Genomic DNA, 27,641 nt, shown 5'->3' with positions numbered 1-27,641 from the left:
AGAAGGAAAGAAAGAAGGAAGGAAAGAAAGAAAGAAAAAAGATAGAAAGAAGGAAATAAAGAAGGAAAGAAAAAAGGAAAGAAAGAAGGAAGGAAAAAAGAAAAAGAAAGAAATAAAGAAAGAAAAAAGAAAAGAAGAAAAGAAATAAAGAAAAAGAAGTAAAAAGAGAAACAGAAAGACAAAGAAAGAAAGAAAGAAAGAAAGAAAGAAAGGGATGCAGGGGTTTTTTTTTTACCGACCCTGCCTTCTCCCGGTCAAAACTCCCATTTAGAAAAAATCAAAATAAAGTTTTTACACTTTAATACAGAAATAAATAAACCTACAGCTTATTCAATGAAAATATAGAAAAAAAATACCGAGAGGTAAAGTTTAGATCCATGAAGGAAAGTAGAAAGTGAATGAATGTTTACTACAAAACTACAAAAATGGCCGCCGCATCCATTCACTTTTTGTGTCTTTTTACGCATCGAAATCAGAAAGGGACACAGATTTTAGTTGTTTTTTTTGCCAAACCTGCCTTTTCCGGGTCAAAACTCCCATTAAAAAAAATAAAAATACACTTTTTACACCTTTATACTGAAATAAGAACACCTCATTTGGAATTTGATGCCTGCAACATGTTTCAAAAAAGATGGTATAATTGGCAAAAAAAGACTGAGAAAGTTTTTTACACTTTATACTGAAATAAGCACACCTAAAGCTTAATAAATGAAAATATAGAATAAACAACCGGCATCCGTAAAGTTTAGATCCATGAGGGAAAGAAGAAAGTGAATGTATGTTTACTACAAAACTACAAAAAGGTCCGCCGCATCCATTCACTGTTGGCTTTAATGCACTTTTTGTGTCTTTTTACGCATTGAAATCAGAAAGGGACGCAGGTTTTTTTTTATTTTTACGAAACCTGCCTTCTCCGGGTCAAAACTCCCATTTAAAAAAATGAAAATACACCTTTTACACTTTTCTACTGAAATAAATACACCTCATTTGGAATGTGATACCTGCAACATGTTTCAAAAAAGCTGGTATAAGTGGCAAAAAAGACAGAGAGAGTTAAGGAATGCTTTTACACATTTATACTGATATAAGCACGCCTAAAGCTTATTAAATAAAAATATAGAAAAAAACAACCGGCAGCCGTAAAGTTTAGATCCATGAAGGAAAGAAGAAAGTGAATGAATGTTGACTACAAAACTAAAAAAATGGCCGCCGCATCCATTCACTGTTGGACTTAACGCACATTTTGTCTTTTTACGCATTGAAATCAGAAAGGGACGCAGATTTTTATTTTATTTTTTTAACCAAACCTGCCTCAAAACTCACATTTAAAAAAATAAAAATACACTTTTTACACTTTAATACCGAAATAAGTACACCTCATTTGAAATGTGATGCCTGCAACATGTTTCAAAAAAGCTGGTATAAGTGGCCAAAAAGACAGAGTGTTAAGGAATGCTTTTACACTTTTATACAGAATTAAATACACTTCCAGCTTATTCAATGAAAATATAGAAGAAAAAAAATACCGGCAGCGGTAAAGTTTAGACTCATGCAGGAAAGAAGAAAGTGAATGAATGTTGACTACAAAACTACAAAAATGGCCGCCGCATCCATTCACTGTTGGACTTAACGCACTTTTTGTGTCTTTTTACGCATTGAAATCATAAAGGGACGCAATTTTTTTTTTTTTTTTACCGACCCTGCCTTCTCCGGGTCAAAACTCCCATTTTAAAAACATAAAAATTAACTTTTTACACTTTTATACTGAAATAAATACACCTCATTTGGAATTAGATGCCTGCAACATGTTTCAAAAAACTGGTATGGGTGGCAAAAAAGACTGAGAAAACGTTTTACACTTTTATACTGAAATAAGCACGCCTAAAACTTATTCAATGAAAATTTAGAAAAAAACTACCAGCAGCGGTGAAGTTTAGATCCATGAAGGAAAAAAGAAAGTGAATGAATGTTTATAACTGAATATATTGCATATCTGTTGTTGGTTTTTTTTATGAATTAAGTAACGTTTATGACAACCTTTTTCCTAAACACAATATAGAATGTGAGATATAAAGCATACATTTATAATTTGTTGCCAAAACGCTTACAAAAGAGTAGAAATATAATGGGTATCGGTTTCAAAATTATCGGTTTTAAAAAAAGGAAAATTGATGACTTTTTAAAACGCCACTGTGTACACGGACCTCGGGAGAAGAACAGAGCGCCAATAAACCTGAAAGGCATTTCTTTTGCATGCCGGCCCAGTCACATAATATCTACGGCTTTTTACACACACACAAGTGAATGCAAGGCATACTTGGTCAACAGCCATACAGGTCACAACTTTAACACTGTTACAAATATGTGCGAAGCCGCACCAAACAAGAATGACAAACACATTTCGGGAGAACATCCGCACCGTAACACAACGGAACAGATACCCAGGATCCCTTGCAGCACAAACTCTTCCGGGATGCAAAAATATACACACCTGACAAGCTTACAAAAAAGTGGGATCCCAAAATGTTCTACTGTGGGACCACATTTTTATGACTTGAAAATTCCTAGCGCCGACACTGCCTTTGATTTGTCAGCCTGTGGCCCTAAATAAGTCTGGGCCCCTTTGATCTACTGAAAAGTGCCAAACACGCCGATAGATCCCTCAACTTAAAGGCCTACTGAAACCCACTACTACCGACCACGCAGTCTGATAGTTTATACATCAATGATTAAAAATAACATTGCAACACATGCCAATACGGCCTTTTTAGTTTACTAAATTACAATTTTAAATTTCTCGCGAAGTGTCCTGTTGAAAACGTGGCGGAATGATGACGCTTATCTTGAAACGTGCTTGTGACGTTATTGGTTGGAGCGGACATTTTCGTCTGCTTCAATCGCATAATTACACAATATTCTGGACATCTGTGTTGCTGAATCTTTTGCAATGTGTTCAATTAATAATTTAGACGTCAAAGAAGAATGCTGTTGGTGGAAAGCGGTGGATTGTAGCTGCCTTTAGCAACCAAAACACAGCAGGTGTTTATTTGTTTGTTGTGAGGCTTTAATATGGAACAGAGCGGTCAAGCGAACATGTTTCTCTACCACATGTCAACCGGCAAGTTTTTGGATGAGAAAATTGTGATATTAAGTCGGCTCTTACCAGAGACTTGAGCGGAGTTTGGGTCCTCCTGCAGCAGCTGTCAAAAAGGCAGCTGTGACTTTTTTGGCTCCTCCATATGGCTTCCCTCAGAGACACTGGCGGTCAACGCAGCCCTCCGACTTTCAGGTATGACTTTATAATCTCACTAAAACACTATTAAAACAATAAGCAGATAAGGGATTTTCCAGAATTATCCTAGTAAATGTGTCTAATAACATCTGTATCGCTCCCACTGCTGTAGCCTTTTTTTTACTTAGTTTTTTTCTAGTGCTTCACTCTAACTTTCCTCATCCACAAATCTTTCATCCTTCCTCAAAATAATGGGGAAATCGTCGCTTTCTCGGTCTGAATCACTCTTGCTGCTGGTGGCTATGATTATAAACAATGTTCAGATGTGAGGAGCCCTACAACCCGTGACGTCACGCGCACATCGTCTGCTACTTCCGGTACAGGCAAGGCTTTTTTATTAGCGGCCAAAAGTTGCAAACTTAACGTCGATGTTCTCTACTAATTCCTTTCAGCAAAAATATGGCAATTTTGTGAAATGATCAAGTATGACACATAGAATGGACCTGCTATTCCCGTTTGAATAAAAAAAATCTCATTTCAGGTGGCCTTTCTTACTGAAACCCACTACTACCGACCACATAGTCTGACAGTTTATACATCAATGATGAAATATTAACATTGCAACACATGCCAATATGGCCAGTTTAGTTTACTAAATTGCAATTTTAAATTCCTGTTGAAAACGGCGCGGAATGATGACGCGCAAGATGACGTCTCAGGTTGGAGGAGACATTAGCGCAGCACCACTTGCGCCTAAAAGTCGTCTCTTTTCATCGCACAATTACACAGTATTCTGGACATCTGTGTTGCTGAATCTTTTGCAATTTGTTCAAGTAATAATGGAGAAGTCAAAGTAGAAAGATGGAGTTGGGACAGCGATTTTAAACTAGACAAACAAGTCAATGGCGTTTTAAACTCGTGTTTTTATCACCTTCATCTTTTAGTAAAGGTTAAACCGTTTTTGTCTTTTAACCTTTTTGAACAAGTCGTGCATGCTTTTATTTCAAGTCGCCTGGACTACTGCAATGCACTTTATGTTGGCATTAGCCAAAAAGCTCTCTCCCGGTTGCAGTTAGTCCAGAACGCGGCAGCACGACTTTTAACGGGGGCCAGGAAACGCCAGCATATAACCCCAATTCTTCAGAGTTTGCATTGGCTCCCTGTTTTTTTTAGAATTGATTTTAAAACATTGCTGTTTACATGGACTGGCGCCTCAATATATCTCGGACCTCATCCAAATTTAAATTCCTGCGCGCGCTCTGAGGTCCGAGAGCCAGCTCCAGCTCGTGGTGCCCAAGACCAGACTTAAGACCAGGGGAGACTGGGCCTTCTCTGTGGTCGGCCCTAAGCTCTGGAACACTCTGCCGCTCCATGTTCAAACTGCTTCCACAGTGGAGTGTTTTAAGTCTCGTTTTAAGACACACTTTTATTCTTTGGCTTTTAACACTACGTGAGTTGTGTGGTCCTCTGTTGTCCTCTGTGTTTTTTATACACTTTGATTTCTATTTTACCGTTTTAATTGATTTTACCCTTTAAAATAGTTTTTAATCATATCTGTTTTTATATTTATTTTTTGTTTTTATTCAGTCATTGGTGGAGCATAATATATATATATATATTTTTTATTTTTATTTTATTTTTATTTTTTTTTACAATTGTTTTTAACATGGCTGTGCAGCACTTTGGAAACGTTATTGTTGTTTAAATGTGCTATATAAATAAAGTGGATTGGATTGGGAAGCTTCAGCCTTTAGCCACACAAACACACGGTGATTCCTTGTTTAAAATTCCCGGAGGTGAAGCTTTACTATGGATCAGAGCGGTCAATCGAACATGGATCCCGACCACTTGTCAACCGGCAGGTTTCGGTGAGAAAATTGTGGTAAAAAGTCGCCTCTTACGGGAGATCTGCGGCGCTTGCGCCATCCATGCAGCTGCCGTGACTTCCCTCAGACACTGGCATCAACACACCCGTGGACACACCCCTCCGACTATCAGGTACTATTTAACTCTTTAAACCACTAGCAACACAATAGAAAGATAAGGGATTTCCCAGAATTATCCTAGTAAATGTGTCTAAAAACATCCCAATGCAATCGCCTTTTTTTTTTCTAGTCCTTCACTATCAATATCCTCATCCACGAAACTTTCATCCTCGCTCAAATTAATGGGGAAATTGTCGTTTTCTCGGTCCGAATAGCTCTTGCTGCTGGAGGCTCACATTATAAACAATGTGAGGATGTGAGGAGCCCTCACTCTTGTGACATCATCGTCTGCGACTTCCGGTACAGGCAAGGCTTTTTTATTAGCGACCAAAAGTTGCCAACTTTATCATCGATGTTCTCCACTAAATCCTTTCAGCAAAAATATGGCAATATCGCGAAATGATCAAGTAGGACACATAGAATGGACCTGCTATCTCCATTTAAATAAGAAAATCTCATTTCAGTAGGCCTTTAAACACGGCCTTTTGTACGAGAGCACCTGGCGTGTCCTAACCTTGTTTGTGACCCCTTCTTATCTCTTATCGCCGAGTATCGATCTGCCAGCCTTTCTCTGACGACAGCAAACACGTTTTATTTTTTTACAAGCCGTCATTCCTTGCATGCTTTTGGTCTTTCTTTCGGGGTTAAACGGTTCAGTCCTAGGGATCCCGATGGAGAGATCTGTTTACCGTAGTGCGGAGGTGGAAATGCCGAGACGGTACAATCCACACTGCGGTGTTGTGTAACGCATAAGTCACATTACATATTGTTTGGAGTGGCACGCTCACGCCAGCCTTATTTATCTCCTGCACAGGCGCAGGCTCCGCTTCGGTCTTGTTTTCTTTGGCCTGTCGGGACGTTCGAAGAATGACTCCGAAAGCTTTTTCCTGCGTGAACGCACAGGCAGTACGCTGGAAAAGCAAACACCGCGTCTAATTCTGCAGAAAGCGCGAGTGTAAAACTCACTAGCAGACATTAAGTCATGTTTTTCTCTGGCGTCGCATATTACACTCTTTTTAAAAAGAGTGCCACAATAGGCTGACTAGTGTTGATGTCAATTATGGCAGATATAATAATCACCGTATAAATCAATTACTTATTCATTTGAAAACACAAGCATTTATTGCACCACCAAAACTAATTTTTACTTATAATCTAGAACAGGGGTCACCAACCTTTTTGAAACCAAGAGCTACTTCTTGGGTACTGATTAATGCGAAGGGCTACCAGTTTGATACACACTTAAATAAATTGCCAGAAATAGCCAATTTGCTCAATTTACCTTTAATAAATAAATATACAGTATATATATAAGAAAATGGGTATTTCTGTCTGTCATTCCGTCGTACATTTTTTTTTTCTTTTACGGAAGGTTTTTTTGTAGAGAATAAATGATGAAAAAAACACTTAAATGAACGGTTTAAAAAAGGACAAAACACGAAAAAAATTAAAATAAAATTTTGAAACATAGTTTATCTTCAATTTCGACTCTTTAAAATTCAAAATTCAACCGAAAAAAATGAAAAACTAGCTAATTCGAATCTTTTTGGAAAAAATTACAAAAATAATTTATGGAACATCATTAGTAATTTTTCCTGATTAAGATTAATTGTAGAATTTTGATGATATATTTTAAATAGGTAAAAATCCAATCCGCACTTTGTTAGAATATATAACAAATTGGACCAAGCTATATTTCTAACAAAGACAAATCATTATTTCTTCTAGATTTTCCAAAGCAAAAATTTTTAAAGAAATTCAAAAGACTTTGAAATAAGATTTAAATTTGATTCTACAGATTTTGTAGATTTGCTAGAATATTTTTTTTTAATTTTAATCATAATAAGTTTGAAGAAATATTTCACAAATATTCTTCGTTGAAAAAACAGAAGGTAAAATGAAGAATTAAATAAAAAATGTTTTATTATTCTTTACAATAAAAAAAAAATATTTACTTGAACATTGATTTAAATTGTCAGTAAAGAAGAGGAAGGAATTTAAAAGGTAAAAAGGTATATGTGTTTAAAAACCCTAAAATCATTTTTAAGGATGTATTTTTTTCTCCAAAATTATCTTTCTGAAAGTTATAAGAAGCAAAGTAAAAAATAAATGAATTTATTTAAACAAGTGAAGACTAAGTCTTTAAAATATTTTCTTGGATTTTCAAATTCTATTTGAGTTTTGTCTCTCTTAGAATTACAAATGTCGAGCAAATCGAGACCAACTTTCTAGTAAATAAATAAAATAAAAAATATAGAGGCAGCTCACTGGTAAGTGCTGCAATTGGAGCTATTTTTAGAACAGGCCAGCGGGCGATTCATCTGGTCCTTACGGGCTACCTGGTGCCCGCGGGCACCGTGTTGGTGACCCCTGCTCTAGAAGAACAACAGATACAAACTAGAAAATTCCCAAAGATATTTAAATGGGCCTGCTATCACACAGTTAGCAAGTGTCACATACCAAGTTATATGACTGTACGCTGTATGGCTGTCTAATTAGAGAAAAAAATCAAGTTAGCTAAAAAAGTTAGCATGCTAATGTTACTATGCTAACATTAACATGCTAGCAATCAACAAGTATCACATAAGTTATATGACTGTAAGATGTAGGCTGTCTAGCTGGAGAAAAAAAACATAGTTTAAAAAGTTAGCATGTTAATGTTAGTATGCTAGCATGCTAACATTAACATGCTAGCAGTTAACAAGTGTCACATAATTTATATGACTGTAAGATGTATGGCTGTCTAACTATAGAAAAAAACAAAGTTAGTTAAAAAGTTACAATGCTAGTATGCTGACATGCTAGCATTAACATGACACTTGCACTTATTAACATGCTAGCAGTTAATAAGTGTCACATAAGTTATATGACTGTAAGATGTATGGCTATCTAACTACAGAAAAAAACGTAAAGTTAGCATGTTAATGTAAGTATGCTAGCATGCTAACAATAACATGCTAACAGTTAAGTGTCACATACCAAGTTATATGACTATAAGATGTATGGCTGTCTAGCCAGAGATAGATACCTAAAGTTAGCTAAAAATTTAGCATGTTAATGTTAGTATGTTAGCATGCTAACTATAACATGCTAGCAGTTAACAAGTGTCACATACCAAGTTATATGACTGTAAGATATATGGCTGTCTAACAAGAGAAAAAAACGTAAAGTTAGCTAAAAAGTTAGCATGTTAATGTTAGTATGCTAGCATGCTAACATTAACATGCCAGCAGTTAGCAAGTGTCACATACCAAGTTATATGACTGTAAGATGTATGGACGTCTAACTAAAGAAAAAAACCAAGTTAGCTAAAAAGTTAACATACTAATGTTACAATGCTAACATCAACATGCAAACAGATATCAACTGTCACATACCAAGTTATATGACTGTAAAATGTATGGCTGTCTAACTAGGAAAAAAAAAATAAAGTTAGCTAAAAAGTTAGCATGTTAATGATAGAATGTTAGCATGCTAGCAGTTAACAAGTGTCACATACCAAGTTATATGACCGTAAGATGTATGACTGTCTAACAACAGAAAAAAACAAATTAGTTAAAAAGTTACAATGCTAGTACGCTGACATGCTAACATTAACATGCTAGCAGTTAGCAAGTGTCACATACCAAGTTATATGACTGTAAGATGTATGGGTGTCTAACTAGAGAAAAAACCTAATTAGCTAAAAAGTTAGCATGTTAATGTTAATATGCTAGCATGCTAACATTAACATACTAGCAATTAACAAGTGTCATATACCAAGTTACACGACTGTAAGATATATGGCTGTCTAATTAGAGAAACCAAAACATAAAGTTAGCATGTTAATGTTACTATGCTATCATTAACATGATAGCAGTTAACAAGTGTCACATAAGTTATATGACTATGAGATATATGGCTGTCTAACGAGAGAAATATACCTAAGGTTAGCTAAAAAGTTAGCATGTTAATGTTAGCATGCTAACAATAACATGCTAGCAGTTAACAAGTGTCATATACCAAGTTATATGACTGTAAGGTGTATGGCTGTCTAATTAGAGAAAAAAAATCGTAAAGTTAGCATGTTAATGTTACTATGCTAACATTAACATGCTAGCAGTTAACAAGTGTCACATACCAAGTTATATGACTGTAAGGTGTATGGCTGTCTAACTACAGAAAAAAAAATAGTTTAAAAAGTTAGCATGTTAATGTTAGTATGCTAGCATGCTAACATTAACATGCTAGCAGTTAACAAGTGTCATACACCAAGTTATATGACTGTAAGATGTATGGCTGTCTAACTAGAGAAACAAAAACGTAAAGTCAGCTAAAAAGTTAGCACGTTAATGTTAGTATGCTAACATACGGACAATAACATGCTAGCAGTTAACAAGTGTCACATACCAAGTTATATGACTGTAAGGTGTATGGCTGTCTAACTAGAGAAAAAAAACATAGTTTAAAAAGTTAGCATGTTAATGTTAGTATGCTAGCATGCTAACATTAACATGCTAGCAGTTAACAAGTGTCATACACCAAGTTATATAACTGTAAGATGTATGGCTGTCTAACTAGAGAAACAAAAACGTAAAGTCAGCTAAAAAGCTAGCACGTTAATATTAGTATGCTAACATGCTAACAATAACGTGTCACATACCAAGTTATATGACTGTAAGGTGTATGGCTGTCTAACGAGAGAAAAACGTATTAGTTAAAAAGTTAGCACCTTAATGTTAATATGCTAGCATGCTTACATTAACATGCTAGCAATTAGCAAGTGTCACACCAAGTTATATGACTGTAAGATGTATGGCTGTCTGACTAGAGAAAAAAAAACAGTTTAAAAAGTTAGCACGTTAATGTTAGTATGCTAGCATGCTGACAATAACATGCTAGCAGTTAACAAGTGTCACATACCAAGTTACAAGTAAACTGTTGCAAAATTACTACAAAAAGCTAGCATTATCATGCTAGCATGCTAATGTAAACATGCTAACAGTTAGCATGTATTAAATGACTAAGGTGTAAGTATGGTTGTCTAATTAGAGGAAGAAACGTAATGTTAGCTAAAAAGTTAAGTGTCACATACCAAGTTATAAGACTCTAGGGTACACTGTTACAAAATTAGCTCGAAAAGCTAGCATTTTAATGATAGTACGCTTGCACGCTAACATTAAAAGGTGCAAATTTTACACTTGTTTTCTCTTATTCCGCAGCCATACAACTTACAGTCACATAACTTGGTATGTCAAACATGCTAACAGTTAAAGTGTCAAAATTGGCCAAAAAAAGTTAGCACTTTGTTAGCGTGCTAGCATGCTAAAGTTAGAACGCTAATTTGGAGAAACTATCTAAAAAAAACGCAGTGTTTCCCACAGGTAAGGCATCTATTTGTGGTGGTGTGTTCGGGCGGTGGCAGCGACAGCGATGACCAAGAAGAACACGGAGTTGGAATATAATTACAACACTTTATGTACATATTTATATACATATTTATATAATATTTACATATTTATATAATATGTAACTACAAGCTCTATTCACAGACAGAGTCCCATTGCTATTATGAGCGGTCGAGCGAGTCAAAAGCCGAAAAAAAATAAAATAAAAACAAATTATATATATATATATAATTTTTTTTTTGTGGCGGCCGTAATTCTTTCGTGGCGGGCCGCCACAAATAAATGAATATGTGGGAAACCCTGAAACGTGTGTTCAAACGAGTGCCGACTTGTCAGCATCAAGCTGGAAAACATTTTGCAAAGTGATCCCAGAGTCCCGACTCGAGCAGCTGCGTGGGCGGGGGGGTCCCTCCCGTGTTTACAAGATCTGCACCCAAGACCCAAACTCCGGGCTGATGATTTTAGCTTGTCCTGAAGAATTTGAAGGTAATCCTCCTTCGTCATTGTCCTATTTACTCTTTGTAAAGCACCAGTTCCATTGGCAGCAAAACAGGCCCAGAGCATAATACTACCACCACCATGCTTGACGGTAGGAGTGGTGTTCCTGGGATTAAAGGCCTCAACTTTGACATCACATGCACAAAGATAAGACCTTCTGGAGGAAAGTTCTGTGGTCAGATGAAACAAAAATAGAGCTGTTTGGCCACAATACCCAGCAATATGTTTGGAGGAGAAAAGGTGAGGTCTTTAATCCCATGAACACCATTCCTACCGTCAAGCATGGTGGTGGTAGTATTATTGCTGTATGTATACTTTTGACCCAGCACATTTGCTCACATTTTTAGTAGAGCTGTAATAAATTCATAAAAGAAGCAAACTTCATGAATGTTTTTTTTTGTGATCAAGAAGTATGTGCTCCAATCACTCTATCACAAAAAAGTTGTAGAAATGATTGAATGCTAAAAATGTTCTGACAGACTGCCTGAAAAAAGCGGAATGGAATTTTATTTAATTTTTTTTACTGAATGAGACACCCAGAATGTACATTAAAATAAATAATGTGGGATTTACAATATTAATTATGAAGGATAAAACACTGAATATTGACAACACACCTCATCACACCCCCTCTCCATCCACATATTTTACAATCAAGCAAAACGTAACTTAATTTGCCCTAAAAGGATCTTCTACTTGATGTAAATTCCGGACTATAATCCCCTAGTGTTTGAACCCCCGCGGCTTATAAAACGGTGCAGCTAATTTACGGATAAAGCAAATAGTTTTCAAAAAAAAAACAAGCAACGACCCTGAATAGGTGTTTTAATGATTGTGCTACGGCGCCATCTATTGAACGAGTTTGCTCACTGTAGGTGCTGCTGGGTGAATGCTCATGAGTGTTTCCTGCTGTTTAAAGCTTGGAGCCGGAAGCTGTCCATAGCGTTTCTACTTGTAAGGATTCGTCATTCATCACTCCAGGCAACGTTTGTAAGTTTTACAATACAACTAAAACAATTCTTGCTTACTAAAGCGTCCCATGTGTGATGTCTGTAGGAGTGTTTTCACGCATATTTGTACGTGCTATCGCAATGCAACATAAGCATATTAGCATTAGCTAATATGCTAACACGTTTAGTATTATTAACTTACTACCGCATTCTTTTTGTATTGTTTCACTTTTACATATTCCTCAGTAAATTCACCAAAACGCCACCGTGGAGTTAATGGGTCTGTTTAGCTGATTGGAGAGCTAGCTTGCGCAGCTAGCGGGTCCATGACCATGACTTCTGTTTTGTTTGATCCACCGTTTTACTGCCCTGTTACAAACACCATTTGGAAATAATGAAGGTAAATTCTGTAAATAAACATTTACGGAATATTTCTGTGTAAATAACTCATTTCACAACATGTGTATCTGCAACTTATAGTCCGGTGCGGCTAATATATGGGAAAATATTTCTTACTCCAGCACTCTATAGTCCGTAAAATGCTAAATGAGCATGTTAAAGTATGTTGCAGATAAAAGTTACAACAATTCTCACAAAATTCCCACCATGACTTCTGTTTTGTTTGATCCGCCGTTTTACTGCTCTGTTACAAACACCATTTGGAAATAATGAAGGTAAATTCTGTAAATAAACATTTACAAAATATTTCTGTGTAAATAACTCATTTCACAACGTATGTATCTGCGGCTTATAGTCCGGTGCGACTATTATACGGAAAACTATTTCTTACTTCTGCGCTCTATAGTCCGGAAAATGCTAAATGAGCATGTTAAAAAAGTATGTTGCAAATAAAAGTTACTACAATTCTCACATAATTCTCACCATGACTTTTGTTTTGTTTGATCAGCCGTTTTACTGCCCTGTTACAGACACCATTTGGAAATAATGAAGGTAAATTCTGTAAATAAACATTTACATAATATTTCTATGTAAATAACTAATTTCACAACAAATGTATCTGCGGTTTAGTCTGCTGCGGTTAATATATGGAAAAATATTTCTTACTTCTGCGCTCTATAGTCCGGAAAATGCTAAATGAGCATGTCAAAAGTATGTTGCAAATAAAAGTTACTACAATTCTCACATAATTCTCACCATGACTTCTGTTGTGTTTGATCAGCCGTTTTACTGCCCTGCTACAGATACCGTTTGGAAATAATGACGGTAAATTCTGTAAATAAACATTTACGGAATATTTCTGTGTAAATAACTAATTTCAAAACGTATATATCTGCGACTTATAGTCCGGTGCGGCTAATATATGGGAAAATATTTCTTATTCCTGCGCTCCATAGTCCGGAAAATGCTAAATGAGCATGTTAAAGTATGCTGCAAATAAAAGTTATTACAATTCTCACCATGACTTCTGTTTTGTTTGATCAGCCGTTTTACTGCCCTGTTACAGACACCATTTGGAAATAATGACGGTAAACTATGTAAATGAACATTTACATAATATTTCTATGTAAATAACTAATTTCACAACAAATGTATCTGCGGTTTATAGTCCGGTGCGGCTAAAATACGGGAAAAAAATTCTTACTTCTGCGCTCTATAGTCCGGAAAATGCTAAATGAGCATGCTAAATAAAGTATGCTGCAAATAAAAGTTACTACAATTTTCAAATAATTCTCACCATGACTTCTGTTGTGTTTGATCAGCCGTTTTACTGCCCTGCTACTGACACCCTTTGGAAATTATGACGGTAAATTCTGTAAATAAACATTTACAAAATATTTCTGTGTAAATAAGTCATTTCACAACAAATGTATCTACGGCTTATAGTCCGGTGTGGCGAATACATGGAAAAATATTTCTTACTTCTGCGCTCTTTAGTCCGGAAAATGCTAAATGAGCACGTTAAAGTATGATGCAAATAAAAGTTAATACAATTCTCACATAATTCTCACCATGACTTCTGTTTTGTTTGATCAGCCGTTTTACTGCCTAAACAATAAACGTATGTAAATAAAGATTTGAAAAATATCTATGAGTAAATAACTCATAGTTAAGGTTGTGATAACTTGAAGAGGCAACAAAATTATGTTTAATAAACATGAAAAAAGGCAGCTAATTAATTACACCTGTTGTAATTAAATGTTTTTTATACATTGGTCAAATTTGGTAGAGCAAAGGTTGTGATAAGTTCAAGATGCAACAAACTTAAGTCTGAGCCAAGGATGTCGTTGTGGCTTGTGCAGCCCTTTGAGACATTTGTGATTAATGGCTATACAAGTAAACTTTAATCGATTGATTGATTTCACAACATACTATATGTCTCGGAACATTTTTTTTCAATGTTTAACTTAAAAGCATGTCATTTATCTTCTAACAGTTTAATCTAAAGTCTTTATGAGTTTATTTTTATGTGAAATCTGCCAGAAATCACACCGGCCTCACGTTATTTACCAATATTTTGGTATCTGGACCAATAATGTATTTTAATACATTTCAATAAAAGGAGGACTACAAAAAAAGTCATGATGTGATTTTTTTTTTTTTTTTTTTACACTTTTCAAATTTTCTTGTAATCGTATTATATTTTCGGTATATTAGATGAAATTTTGACCTGACATGTTTGGACTTTCACCTGCAGTCTGACCACTCTGACGTGTTGCCTTTCAGCTGTTCTTCTAGGCGTGGCCAACCAGACAGACCTGGTTGGCCACACAGCCCCCCCCTCTGCTCGATGGTTAACGAAGGAGGGAGTCCCAGGTATGCGAGAGCATGAATGCTCCCTCATCTCGATTGATGGTTTCCTTGTTCGATCGCCTACTTAATATGTTTGAATTTGTTACTTTCTGTGCCGATGATTTTGCCGCTGTTTCGATGTGGTTATTTATTTTTGCAATAATCCGATACGGGTGATTTGAAGATTTCCTGTTCGGGTTTTTGTTTTAAGCTTCTTGTGAACCTTCAAGTTGTCTCTTTATCACATTCTTTCTTCCTTGTGGCGAAAGTCCTCTCGGTTCCTCCCATGTAGGATTTTTTTGACAGGATTTCGTAAATGTATTGTTCTGTTTTGTCTTTTGGATGTACAAGTAACAGTCTTGTTTTTGTGTGAGGTTTGAACTGTTGTTAGAAATCCCACTGTTCAAATTAGACATCTGCGATGAGGTGGCGACTTGTCCAGGGTGTACCCCACCTTCCGACCAATTGTAGCTAAGATAGGCACCAGCGCCCCCCCGCGGCCCCCAAGGGAATAAGCAGTACAAAATGGATGGATAGCTATATTAGACATGCTTCACTGATGACAGTATTTGGCCAACACCGTTTTGTCCTACTAATTTTGTTGGCCCTTGAACGCACCGTAGTTCGTTTGCATATAACTTTCTCCGACGCTGCCACAGAAAGACGGGTTTCATGTAACTACCCCTTTGTCTCATTTTGTCCATCAAACTTTTTATGTTGTGGGTGAATGCACAAAGGTGAGCTTTGTTGATGTTATCGACTTGTGTGGAGTGCTAATAATCCATGCTAACATGCTATTTAGGCTAGCTGTGTGTACATATTGCATCATTATGACTCGTTTGTAGGTATATTTGAGCTCATTTTAATTTCCTGTACTAATGTCGTTTGTGTATTTAATTTATATTTGCACGTCTCCTGACACATTTTCTGTATGTAATATTGGCTGCATTTCTGATTGTCTGTCATGTTGTTCCAGACCACAGCAAAGTTTATCATGTTGTTCCAGACCACAGCAAACGTTACCCAGGTTGCAAAGATTGTAATAAATCTATTAGAAGAAGACAACCTGTCCTTTCCTTTAACTTGGACACACATATCTATGCATTTGGCCGTTTGAAGCTAGTAATTTGCAGGAGTTATCTAACCCTCTGAGACACTTACTTATTAATGTGTTACCTTCCTTATAACACTTACATAAGGCGTTTTCCAAAATGGCTCTTTCAACATGTTGGGTTGCTGACCCCTGACTTAATGTATGGTAAGGTTATGATCTCTTTGTTCTTTATTTCAGGTTTGTCTTCGTTCTCTTTTCCTTGTTTTTTACTTGTTGTTCCCCCATTTTTTGATCGCCCAAGTTGGATATTGGCAGTTTTTGAGTGCATTTTTATGCGTTTTTCTGACTACTTCTTCTGTTATGATGTTGTCCCGTTCATAGAGTGTCCTCACGACTGATCGTTAGTGTGCCGTTGTACGTTCGGAGGTCTAGAGTAGTCTCGTCAATACCGTTGAGGTGGTCTGTAAGATTCTAGAAGAACAGCTGATAGGCAACATGTGGTCAGGTGACCCTTCTGAAGAAGACTGCAGGTGACAGTCCGAACATGTCACGTAAAAATTCCATTTAATATACCGTAAATATTGTCCGATTACAGGAAAATTTGAAAAATTTATGAATAAGAAGACGTAATAAACCTTTTTGAGAATGATTTGCTTTATTTGAACAGAAAATGTTATGATACTTTGAAATATATTTTTTAATCGCAATCGGAAAACAATTAAGTCCTTAAATAAAATAGTGAACATATTAGACAACTTGTTTTTTAGTAGTAAACTCCTAATTAGTCTGCTGATGTATGCAATAGCATATTGTGTCATTTATACACCTATTATTTTGTCTACATTATAAAGGACAAACTGTAAAAAATATTATTAATCTACTTTTTTATCTGCTTATTTTCTGTTTGAACATGTTCTATCTACACTTCTGTTAAAATGTAATCACTTATTCTTCTCTTCGTTGATACTTTACATTAGTTTTGGCTGATACCACCCATTGAAGTATGGATCCGATACCATATTCGTCATAGTCAAAGTCCTCTTGTGTCCAGGGGCGCATTCCCTGAGTTTATAAACATAATATAAAGGCCTACTGAAAATAGATTTTATTTAAATGGGGATAGGAGGTCCATTCTATGTGTCATACTTGATCATTCCGCGATATTGCCATATTTTTGCTGAAAGGATTTAGTAGAGAACATCCACGATAAAGTTTGCAACTGTCGGTGTTTAGAGAAAAGCCCTGCCTCTACCGGAAGTCGCAGACCATGACGTCGCAAGTGTGGGGGCTCCTCACATATTTGTGACATTTAAACAGAGGTGGGTAGAGTAGCCAGAAATTGTACTCAAGTAAGAGTACAGTTACTTTAGAGATTTATTACTCAAGTAAAAGTAAGGAGTAGTCACCCAAATATTTACTTGAGTAAAAGTAAAAAGTATGTTGTGAAAAAACTACTCAAGTACTGAGTAACTGATGGGTAACCTGATTACGGCAACAAATAATGCACAAAAACATAAAAATAGCAATGAGCAAATTCAGAGCCAGGAATATCTCTTAAGCAACTAAAACAATAATATATATTAAATAGTACATTAAAATACAATTAAAAAATCGCGCATTGAGCCACAATAACTTAACAGCACCATAGCCTCAGTAGGCATTCAATGATTGATTGATTGATTAAAACTTGTATTAGTAGATTGCACAGTACAGTACATATTCTGTACAATTGACCACTAAATGGTAACACCCACATAAGTTTTTCAACGTTTATCAATTACTCAGTAAATGACCAAGTCGAGGTGATCTACCTCATATATACATATACATACACACACATATCATTCACATATATATATATATATATATTTATATATACAGTATATAATTTATATTTATTTATTTTGCCGTTTTTGTTGACATGTTAAAGGTGTTTTAATGAATATACATGCATGTTTAACATATAGACTCCTATCTTTCATGAAGACAAGAGTATAAGTTGGTGTATTACCTGATTCTGATGACTTGCATTGATTGGAATCAGATGTCCACGTTTTCAAATGGAGGAGAAAAAAAGTTCCTCTTTTCTGTCTAATACCACATGAAAGTCGTTGGTTTTTGGCATCTTATCTGTCCAGCTTCCATATTCGTTTTTATACACTTTACAAGAAATAAATTGGCGGCCAACTCCGTAGCTTGTTTGCGCTGGCTTTCGGAGACTCTTATTTTGTTAGTGCAGGCGCGATGGAGCGGCACTTTTATTGTGAAGACAGGAACTGTGCTATCATTCTTTAGGCTTTTGACGGGAAGTACGGTGGAAATAAAAAGTGTCTTTTTTCCTTTACACTTTTGATTGATTGATTGAAACTTTTATTATTAGATTGCACAGTACAGTACATATTCCGTACAATTGACCACTAAATGGTAACACCTGAATAAGTTTGTCAACATGTTTAAGTCAGGTTTTACGTGTGAAGGTCATGTGACCGCCTGGCTCTGTTTGATTGGTCCAACGTCACCAGTGACTGCATGTGATTGGTGAAACGCAGGCATGCGTAGATTCTACTTTGAAGCTCTGTCATTAACCAAAACAAACATTAATAGAGCGATAAAAAAAGTAGCGAGTAGCGAGCTTAATGTAGATAAATGGAACGGCGTAAAAGTAGCGTTTCTTCTCTATAGATATACTCAAGTAAAAGTAAAAGTATGTTGCATAAAAACTACTCGTAAAAGTACAATTCATCCAAAAAGTTACTCAAGTAAATGTAACGGAGTAAATGTAGCGCGTTACCACCCACCTCTGCATTTAAACCAAATTTTCACATGCTTTTGGATACCGTTTCATGGATACGTTGAAACACAAATAAGAATATAAAATAGTGTTACCCCGATACCGTTTTTTTGATACTTTTCTAAATAAAGGGGACCACCAAAAATGGCAGGATTGTCTTTAATTTAACAACAAATCTTAGGGTACATGAAACATATGTTTATTATTCTAATTTAGTCCTTAAATAAAATTGTGAACCTACTAGACAACTTGTCTTTTAGTAGTAAGTAAACAAACAAATACTCCTGATTTAGCTGTCATTTATCGTTCTATTATTTTGTCAACATTATGAAGGACAAACTGTAAAAAAATATTATTAATCTACTTGTTCATTTACTGTTAATATCTGCTTATTTTCTGTTTCAACATGTTCTATCTACACTTCTGTTAAAATGCAATAATCACTTATTCTTCTCTAATTTGATACTTTACATTAGTTTTGGATGATACCACACATTTAGGTATCGATCCGATACCAAGTAGTTACGGGATCATACATTGGACGAATTTCTTGACTTTATAAACATTAACCAACACACTAGGTGTGGAAAAATTATTCTCTGTGTTTGATCCATAAGCCTTGATCACCCCCCTGCGAGGTGAGGGGAGTAGTGAGCAGCAGCGGTGGCCGCGCCCAGGAATAATTTTTTGGTGATCTAATCCCCAATTCCAAGCCTTGATGCCGAGTGCCAAGCAGGGAGTTAATGGCCCCCATTTTTATAGTCTTTGGTATGACTCGGCCGGGGTTTGTACTCACGACCTACCCATTTTAGGACGGACACTCTAACCACTATAAGGAACAAACTGTAAAAAATGATTATTAATCTACTTGTTCATTTACTGTTAAGATCGGCTTATTTTCTGTTTCAACATGTTCTATCTACACTTCTGTTAAAATGTAATAATCAATTATTTGTCTCTTCTTTGATAGTTTACATTAGTTTTGGATGATACCACACATTTGGGTATCGAGCCGATACCAGGATCATATATTGGTCATATTCAAAGTTGTCATCATATTTCCTGAGTTTATAAACATAATATGAATAAAACATAAAAATAAAAAACGACAGAAGATTTTGTGATGCTAAAAAATATTGATTTAATCATAGTAGTATCGACTACATACACTCCTGTACATCACAGGGGATGTCAGGTGTAGATCCACCGTTGGCGTTTGTTTACATTGTGACGCCAGGTGAGCTATTGTATCCTCCTACGGTGTGTAGTGAATCATGTTTAGCTCTTCCTCGTCCTGCGGTGATAATAATACTTGTAAGAAACCTATTCTATTTGTCGCCATGGAGACAAGGATTAGTGATTTAGAAGTAGCTAAAACACTGCCGACATGTCTAAAAGCACCTCTTTCTGACGGTGTTTCAGTGTCATAACTTCACCTTTATCGGCGGTATAGTACCGACTATAATTCATATGAAGTCAACTTGTTTTTACACTCTACTGCTACTTTAAAGGCCTACTGAAATGAGATTTTCTTATTTAAACGGGGATAGCAGGTCCATTCTGTGTCATACTTGATCATTTCGCGATATTGACATATTTTTGCTGAAAGGATTTAGTAGAGAACATCCACGATCCATCCATCCATTTTCTACCGCTTATTCCCTTTTGGGGTCGTGGGGGGCGCTGGCGCCTATCTCAGCTACAATCGGGCGGAAGGCGGTGTACACCATGGACAAGTCGCCACCTCACCGCAGAACATCCACGATAAAGTTTGCAACTTTCGGTCGCTAACAGAAAAGCCCTGCCTTTACCGGAAGTCGCAGACGATGACGTCACATGTTGATGACCCCTCATATATTCACATTGTTTTTAATGGGAGCCTCCAACAAAAACAGCTATTTGGACCGAGAAAACGACAATTTCCCCATTAATTTGAGCGAGGATGAAAGATTTGTGTTTGAGGATATTGATAGCGACGGACTAGAAGAAAAAAAAAAAAAGTAAAAAAAAAAAAAAAAAAAGGCGATTGCTATGGGACGGATTCAGATGTTTTTAGACACATTTACTAGGATAATTCTGGGAAATCCCATATCTTTCTATTGTGTTGCTAGTATTTTAGTGAGTTAAATGGTACCTGATAGTCGGAGGTGTGTGTCCACGGTGTCTTGACGCCAATGTCTCAGGGAAGTCGACGGCAGCTTTATGGACGGGGCAAGCTCAGCTGATCTCCGGTAAGAAACGACTTTTTACCACAATTTTCTAACCGAAACCTGCTGGTTGACATTCAGCCGGGATCCATGTTTGCTTGACCCGCTGTGATCCATAATAAAGTTTCACCTCCGGGAATTTTAAACAAGGAATCACCGTGTGTTTGTGTGGCTAAAGGCTAAAGCTTCCCAACTCCATCTTTCTACTTTGACTTCTCCAATATTAATTGAACGTATTGCAAAAGATTCAGCCACACAGATCTCCAAAATACTGTGTAATTATGCCGTTAAAGCAGACGACTTTTAGCTATGTGTGTGTGCAGCGCTCATATTTCTTAACAGTCGTCATTATCTGACGTTTTCAAAAAGAAACTCCCGGGAAACTTACAATTGCAATTTAGTAAACTAAAAAGGCCGTATTGGCATGTGTTGCAATGTTAATATTTCATCATTGATATATAAACTATCAGACTGCGTGGTCGGTAGTAGTGGGTTTCAGTAGGCCTTTAAAGGCATCATGATACCTTAAATTCATTAATACCGCGGTACTTTTTTTAGCACGGGTATAGTATACGTACAACCCTACACCTGTCGGAGTCTCCTCACTCATCTTTGCACTGAGGTAATCATAGTAGTATCAACTAAATACGCTCCTGTACTTGGTATCATTACAGTGGATGTCAGGTGTAGATCCACCCATGGCGTTTGTTTACATTGTGACACCAGGTGAGCTATTGTATCCTCCTACGCTGTGTAGTGAAGCATGTTTAGCTCTTCATCGTCCTGCGGTAATAATAATAATTGTAAAAAACTTATTTTATTTGTCGCAATGGAGACAAGGATTGGTGATTTAGAAGTAGCTAAAACACTGCCGACATGTCTTCAAGCACCTCTCCCTAAAGGCGTTTCAGTGTCATAACTTATGACTTATTTTTACTTTTTAAAGGACGGTATAGTACCGAATATAATTCATATGAAGTCAACTTGTTTTTACACTCTACTGCTACTTTAAAGGCGTCATAATACCTTTAATTCATTAGTATCGCGGTACTTTTTTTTAGCACGGGTATAGTATACGTACAAACCTACACCTGTCAAGAGTCTCTTCACTCATCTTCATAGTAATATCCACTAAATACGCTCCTGTACTTAGTATCATTACGGTGGATGTCAGGTATAGATCAACCCATGACGTTTGTTTACATTGTGACGCCAGGCGAGCTATTGTATCTTCCTACGCTGTGTGTAGTGAAGCATGCTTAGCTCTTTCTCGTCCTGCGGTGATAATAATACACGTAAGAAACTTATTTTATTTGTCGCCATGGAGACAAGGATTAATGATTTAGAAGCAGCTAAAACACTGCCGACATGTCTTAAAGCACCTCTTCCTGAGGGCGTTTCAGTGTCATAGCTTCACCTTTATCTTTACTTTTTAAAGGACGGTATAGTACCGAATATGATTCATATGAAGTCAACTTGCTTTTACACTCTGCTGCTACTTTAAAAGGGATCATGATACCTTTATTTTATTAGTAATGCGGTACTTTTTTTAGTACGGGTATAGTATACGTACAACCCTACACTGAGGTCACCTGAGTCAATGATTATGTAACAACACACAAATAAACAGTGATTTATCCGCTTACATACTTGATGAATGTAATATATTTGTGATTAATCGCATGAGTTAAGTCGCTATTTTTGACAGCCCTAGTATACATGTATATGTATATATTAGGCAGGACAAGTATTTATAGCAGCCAGGGAGAGTCAATGACAGGCTCAACATGCCACTCAAATATGTCCAAGATGTCCTCCCTCTGCATTCTTTCAGCTCAACCTCGTCTTTGTGTCCGGTCAAGAGCAGTCACACTCCCCGCGTATAAGTGTGTGTGTGTGTGTCTGTGTGGCCAGGGTGTGTTGCTTCGTACTGGCTTCAGACCAGAATAAACATGTTGCAGAAAAGTGGGGAGAGGCCACACAATGGAACAATATGGAGAATGTAGGTCAAGGTTTCTAAACGTAAAGGATTCCAAAAACTTGCGGTGCTTTTTTCACACTTCAGGTCGTGCTTTTTGACATCTGCCACACCTTTTTTATACCGCCGTAAATAGTCCGCCTCAATTGAACATTATGTTTATTAGTGCGTTTTGCAGTTTTTTCGGTGGTCCCCAAAATGTGTTTTATACGGTGTACTAGTATAGTACCGCGATACTGGGGAATCATATTCGGTACTATACCGCCTCTAAAAAGTACCGGTCCCCGCTCGTTTTATAAACGGGCATGACGGCGCGTCGTCGTCAAGTCATGACATTTCTAGTTTTACTAGCAGAGGAGCATGTTCAGCAGCGCGCACACACAAAGTACTTACAAGCAGACATAGCGTGTAGACAGGAAAGGGAGAATGGACGCATTTTGTCTTAAAAAGTAAAGATAAAAGTGAAGTATAACACTGAAGAGGTGCTTTAAGACATGGCTCGCTAGTTAGCGGCTCCTTCTTAATCACTAATCCTGGCCTCCATGGCGACTAATAAAGTGAGCTCCTTACAAGTATCATTATCATTGGAGGACGAGGAATAGCTAAACATGCTTCACTACACACAGTAGGAGGATACAATAGATCACCGGTGTCACAATGTAAACAAACACCATGGGTGGACCTACACCTGACATCCACTGTAATGATACAAAGTACAAAACTGTATCTAGTCGAGACTACAATGATTACATCGATATTTTCCAGCATCACACGTTTTTTTTGTTTTTTTCCAAGTGTATATTATGTTTATAAACTCAGTAAATATGATCCTGTAACTACTCGATACCTATATTTGTGGGATCATTCAAAACTAATGTAAAGTAACCAAGTACAACAGCCGTATATATTCGATACTGCTATGATTACATCGATACTTTTATCATCATAAAATCTTTTGTCATTTTTATTATGTTTATAAACTCAGGAATATACGTCCCTCGACACAGAATAACTTAAACTATGATCAATGTATGATCCTTTACCTATGACAATGATACCAAGTACAAGAGTGTATTTAGTCAATACTACGATTACATCGATATTTTCCAGCATCACAAAATGTATAGTTTTTTTTCCAAGTTCATATTATGTTCTACTTGGTATCGGATCCATACCTAAATGTGTGGTATCATCCAAAACTAATGTAAAGTATCAAGGAAGAGAATAATAAGTGATTATTACATTTAAACAGAATTGTAGATAGAACATGTTAAAACAGTAAGTAAGCAGATATTAACAGTAAATGAACAAGTTGATTAATAATAATTTTATACCATTTGTCCTTTATAATGTTGACAAAATAATAGAATGATAAACGACAGCTAAATCAGGAGTCTTTGTTTGTTCTCCAATTGCAATAAGATTAATGTACCGTAAGATTTTTTTATTAAAATAAAGCCAATAATGCCATTTTTGGGGCTCCTTTTATTTGGAAAAGTATCGAAATACATTTTTAGTACCGGTACAGCTCTGGTTTAGCATGTTGAACTGTAAGTAGGTTAGATATAATTATTGCATATGATTGAAAAAGAGTAAGATGACTAATTCAGTGTTAATATTTAAGTGGGCCCCGGGGCCCTCTGAAGTGGAAAAGTTAGGCGCCGACGTAAAAATGTTAAGAACTCCTGTTTTAAACTAAAAATAAATTTTTAAGTACAAACGCTTCCCCGAAAGTCCAATAATTCACGTTCAATAATGTGATAACTACACTATTAACTCCTTTATTTTGCACAAAACATCAAAAAGATGCGACTTGACAGGATTTATTTGTGCAGCCGTGAAGGGGGGAATATAAACATCCCATCAGTCTTTAGCCAAGTGAGAGCAGACATAGTACAGTGAGTATATCTGTAGCAATACTGCTACAAGATGCTTAGTCTTTGACTAAAACTGCACCTGTTTAGCACACAGGTTCTAAAAGTTGTCGGTCATCCTCCTTATATTCAGGTTCAAAAATATTAGTTTTTCGATCATCAATTGTTCCAAAGTAGTCTTTGTTGTCTCTCATCAAGTCTGCCAGGATTAGTTGGTGAAAGTTAGATTATAAATCATGGCTCTCACCTGGATAGTAGAAAGTTGTGGACATAATAAACACACAAGTTGGTCAACTTTGACCCGGAGATGGCGAGAAAGACACGAAAACCCCCCACTTAATTTTAACCCTTTGTGAGGATTATAATGAATTGTTGATGTAAACTGAAAGATATAAACATCCCATTAGTATTTATCCCAGTGAGAGCAGTTATTGTCCTGTAAGTGATTATTTTATTATGTTGATTGTTTGTATAGCTTGTTTAGCCCTTGCCAATACTGCTACATGATGCTTAGTGTTTGACTAAAGCTGCATCTGTTTAGCACACAGCTGTCCAAGAAAGCTGCCCAATAATTCACATTCGATATTGCAATTTGTGATAAGTGAGAGCAGACATTGTACAGTAAGTTATTGTTTTATTATATTTGTATATCTTGTTTAGCACTTAGCAATACTGCTACATGATGCTTAGTGTTTGACTAAAACTGTATCTATTTAGCACACAATTTCTAAAACTTGTAGGTCATCGTCCTTATATTCAGGTTCAAAAATAAAAGTTTCTGGATCACCTTTTTTCTCAAAGTAGTCTTTGTTGTCTCTCATCAAGTCTGCCATGATTAGTAGTGTTGTTGTTGTTGAAGGGAAAGTGAATGCTGCCCAATCCAATAATTCACATTCAATAATGCAATTTGTTACAACTGTACTATCAACTCTTTTTATTTTGCACAAAATAACAAAAATACGCGACTTGGCAGGAATAATTTGTGCAGCAGTAATGCCAATAATTTGCATTTAATATTGCAGTTTGTGATAAGTGAGAGCAGATATTGTAGAGTAAGTGATTGTTTTATTATATTTGTATATCTTGTTAAGCGGTTAGCAAAACTGCTACATGATGCTCAGTGTTTGAATAAAGTTGTGTCTGTTTCGCACACATCTTCTAAAACTTGTAGGTCATCCTCCTTATATTCAGGTTCAAAAATAAAAGTTTCTGGATCATCATTTGTACCAAAGTAGTCTTTGTTGTTTCTCATCATGTCCGCCATGATTAATGGTCTTGTTTTTAAAGGGAAAGTGAATGCTCTCCAATAATTCGCATTCAATAGTGCAATTTGTAATACGTGAGAGCAGACATTGTACAGTAAGTTATTGTTTAATTATATTTGTATATCTTCTTTAGCACTTAGCAATACTGCTACATGATGCTTAGTGTTTGACTAAAGTTGCATCTGTTCAGCACACAGCTTCTAAAACTTGTAAGTCATCCTCCTTATACTCAGGCTCAAAAATAGTTTCCGGATCCTTTGTTGTCTCTCATCAAGTCTGCCATGATCAGTAGTGTTGTTGTTATTGAAGGGAAAATGAACACTGCCCAATAAGTCGCATTCAATAATGCAATTTGTGATTACAGCACTATCAACTCCTTTTATTTCGCACAAAACAACGAAACGATGCGATTTATTTGCGCCAGCAACATTAATGATCGCAATAAAGCAGCAGCGACATGAGAATATATGAAGAAGCGTCAACATTAAACGCAGTTTTAGGCTCGCCATGTGACGCGGACTTTTGTTTTGTTCCACGGCCGTGCAAAGCCAGGCAGGACGTGGCATCAAAAACTGGACTTAAATACGCATTATATTCATTTCCATGCAAAAGTGCCGTCTTCACAATAAAACCGCGTTAATATTATTATTATGGCTGTTGCGCCGACACCCTGCAGGGAGAGACTGTTGCATTCATAAAAACATTCCCTTTCAAAGACTTCCGCCCGAGTCCACAACGTGCAACGCCAAACACGCGTGTTTGTTGTGCGTGCGTGGAAGGGGAATGTTTGGAAGACGCTGCCGCTGAGCAGAGTGATGAAGATGTAGGATTGTAAAAAGGTCTTACCCGATTAAAAGATGCGAGTGTGCGGGCGGCCGGAGAAGGAGGACTGGTGGAAACAGGAGATGGAGACCCTTCCCATTTAAACAGGCAAGGAGACGGAGTGGAAATTTCCATGTGCTTGTGATGACGTCATGACTGAAGCTTCTTGTTACATACTGGGGGGGTGCCCTAGACCCCCCCCCCCTCCCTCAAACACACACACAGGTACAAAGATCCTAATTGCCCATTTTTCTTTCATAGCCTTATATACAAATCACATTTTTTTCTTAATTATAGTCTGACTTTCATCCGACTATAAATAACGTTTTGTTTACATTCCTTCCGGCCACGTTGGACAAGACATTCCTGACAAAGTCAAAGAGGAACTGCACTTTTTTTTGTGGGGGGAGATTTTGTCTATCATTCACAATTCTTATGTAAGACACAAACACATGCATTATGCATTCTAAATCGTAAATAAACACTAGCAAGAGTCAGCAAAGAATAGCTCTGTTCCGCCAATAAAGCGCTCTAAAAACCTTTTATATACACACTGTAATTGTATATGCAGTATCTAGTAACATTCATAATAACATGTAATATATACATGATTAAAGTATATATGTAGTATCAAGTAACATTCATAATAACATGTAATGTATACATGATTAAAGTATATATGTAATGTATTAACATTCCTGATAACATGTAATATATACATGATTAAAGTATATATGTAGTATCTAGTAACACTCATAATAACAAGTATATACGTAATGTATTAACATTCCTGATAACATGTAATATATACAGGATTAAACTATATATGTAGTATCTAGTAACACTC

At 36.4% G+C, this 27,641-nt stretch overlaps 1 protein-coding gene across 1 annotated transcript in view; it reads right to left on the bottom strand.

Annotated features, from left to right (window-relative positions):
- The window catches only part of slc38a4 (solute carrier family 38 member 4), a 118,299-nt gene extending 91,363 nt beyond the window's left edge, over positions 1-26,936 (bottom strand). The window contains exon 1 of the mRNA XM_061914016.1: positions 26,819-26,936. The gene's annotated coding sequence lies outside the window, so the exon portion shown is untranslated. The remainder of the gene's footprint in view (positions 1-26,818) is intronic.
- Positions 26,937-27,641: the final 705 nt, after the last annotated feature.

Source organism: Nerophis ophidion, linkage group LG10, assembly GCF_033978795.1.
Source record: "Nerophis ophidion isolate RoL-2023_Sa linkage group LG10, RoL_Noph_v1.0, whole genome shotgun sequence".
NCBI lineage: Eukaryota > Metazoa > Chordata > Actinopteri > Syngnathiformes > Syngnathidae > Nerophis > Nerophis ophidion.
The sequence above is the reverse complement of the archived record's forward strand: the minus strand, read 5'-3'. Positions and strand labels throughout refer to the sequence as shown.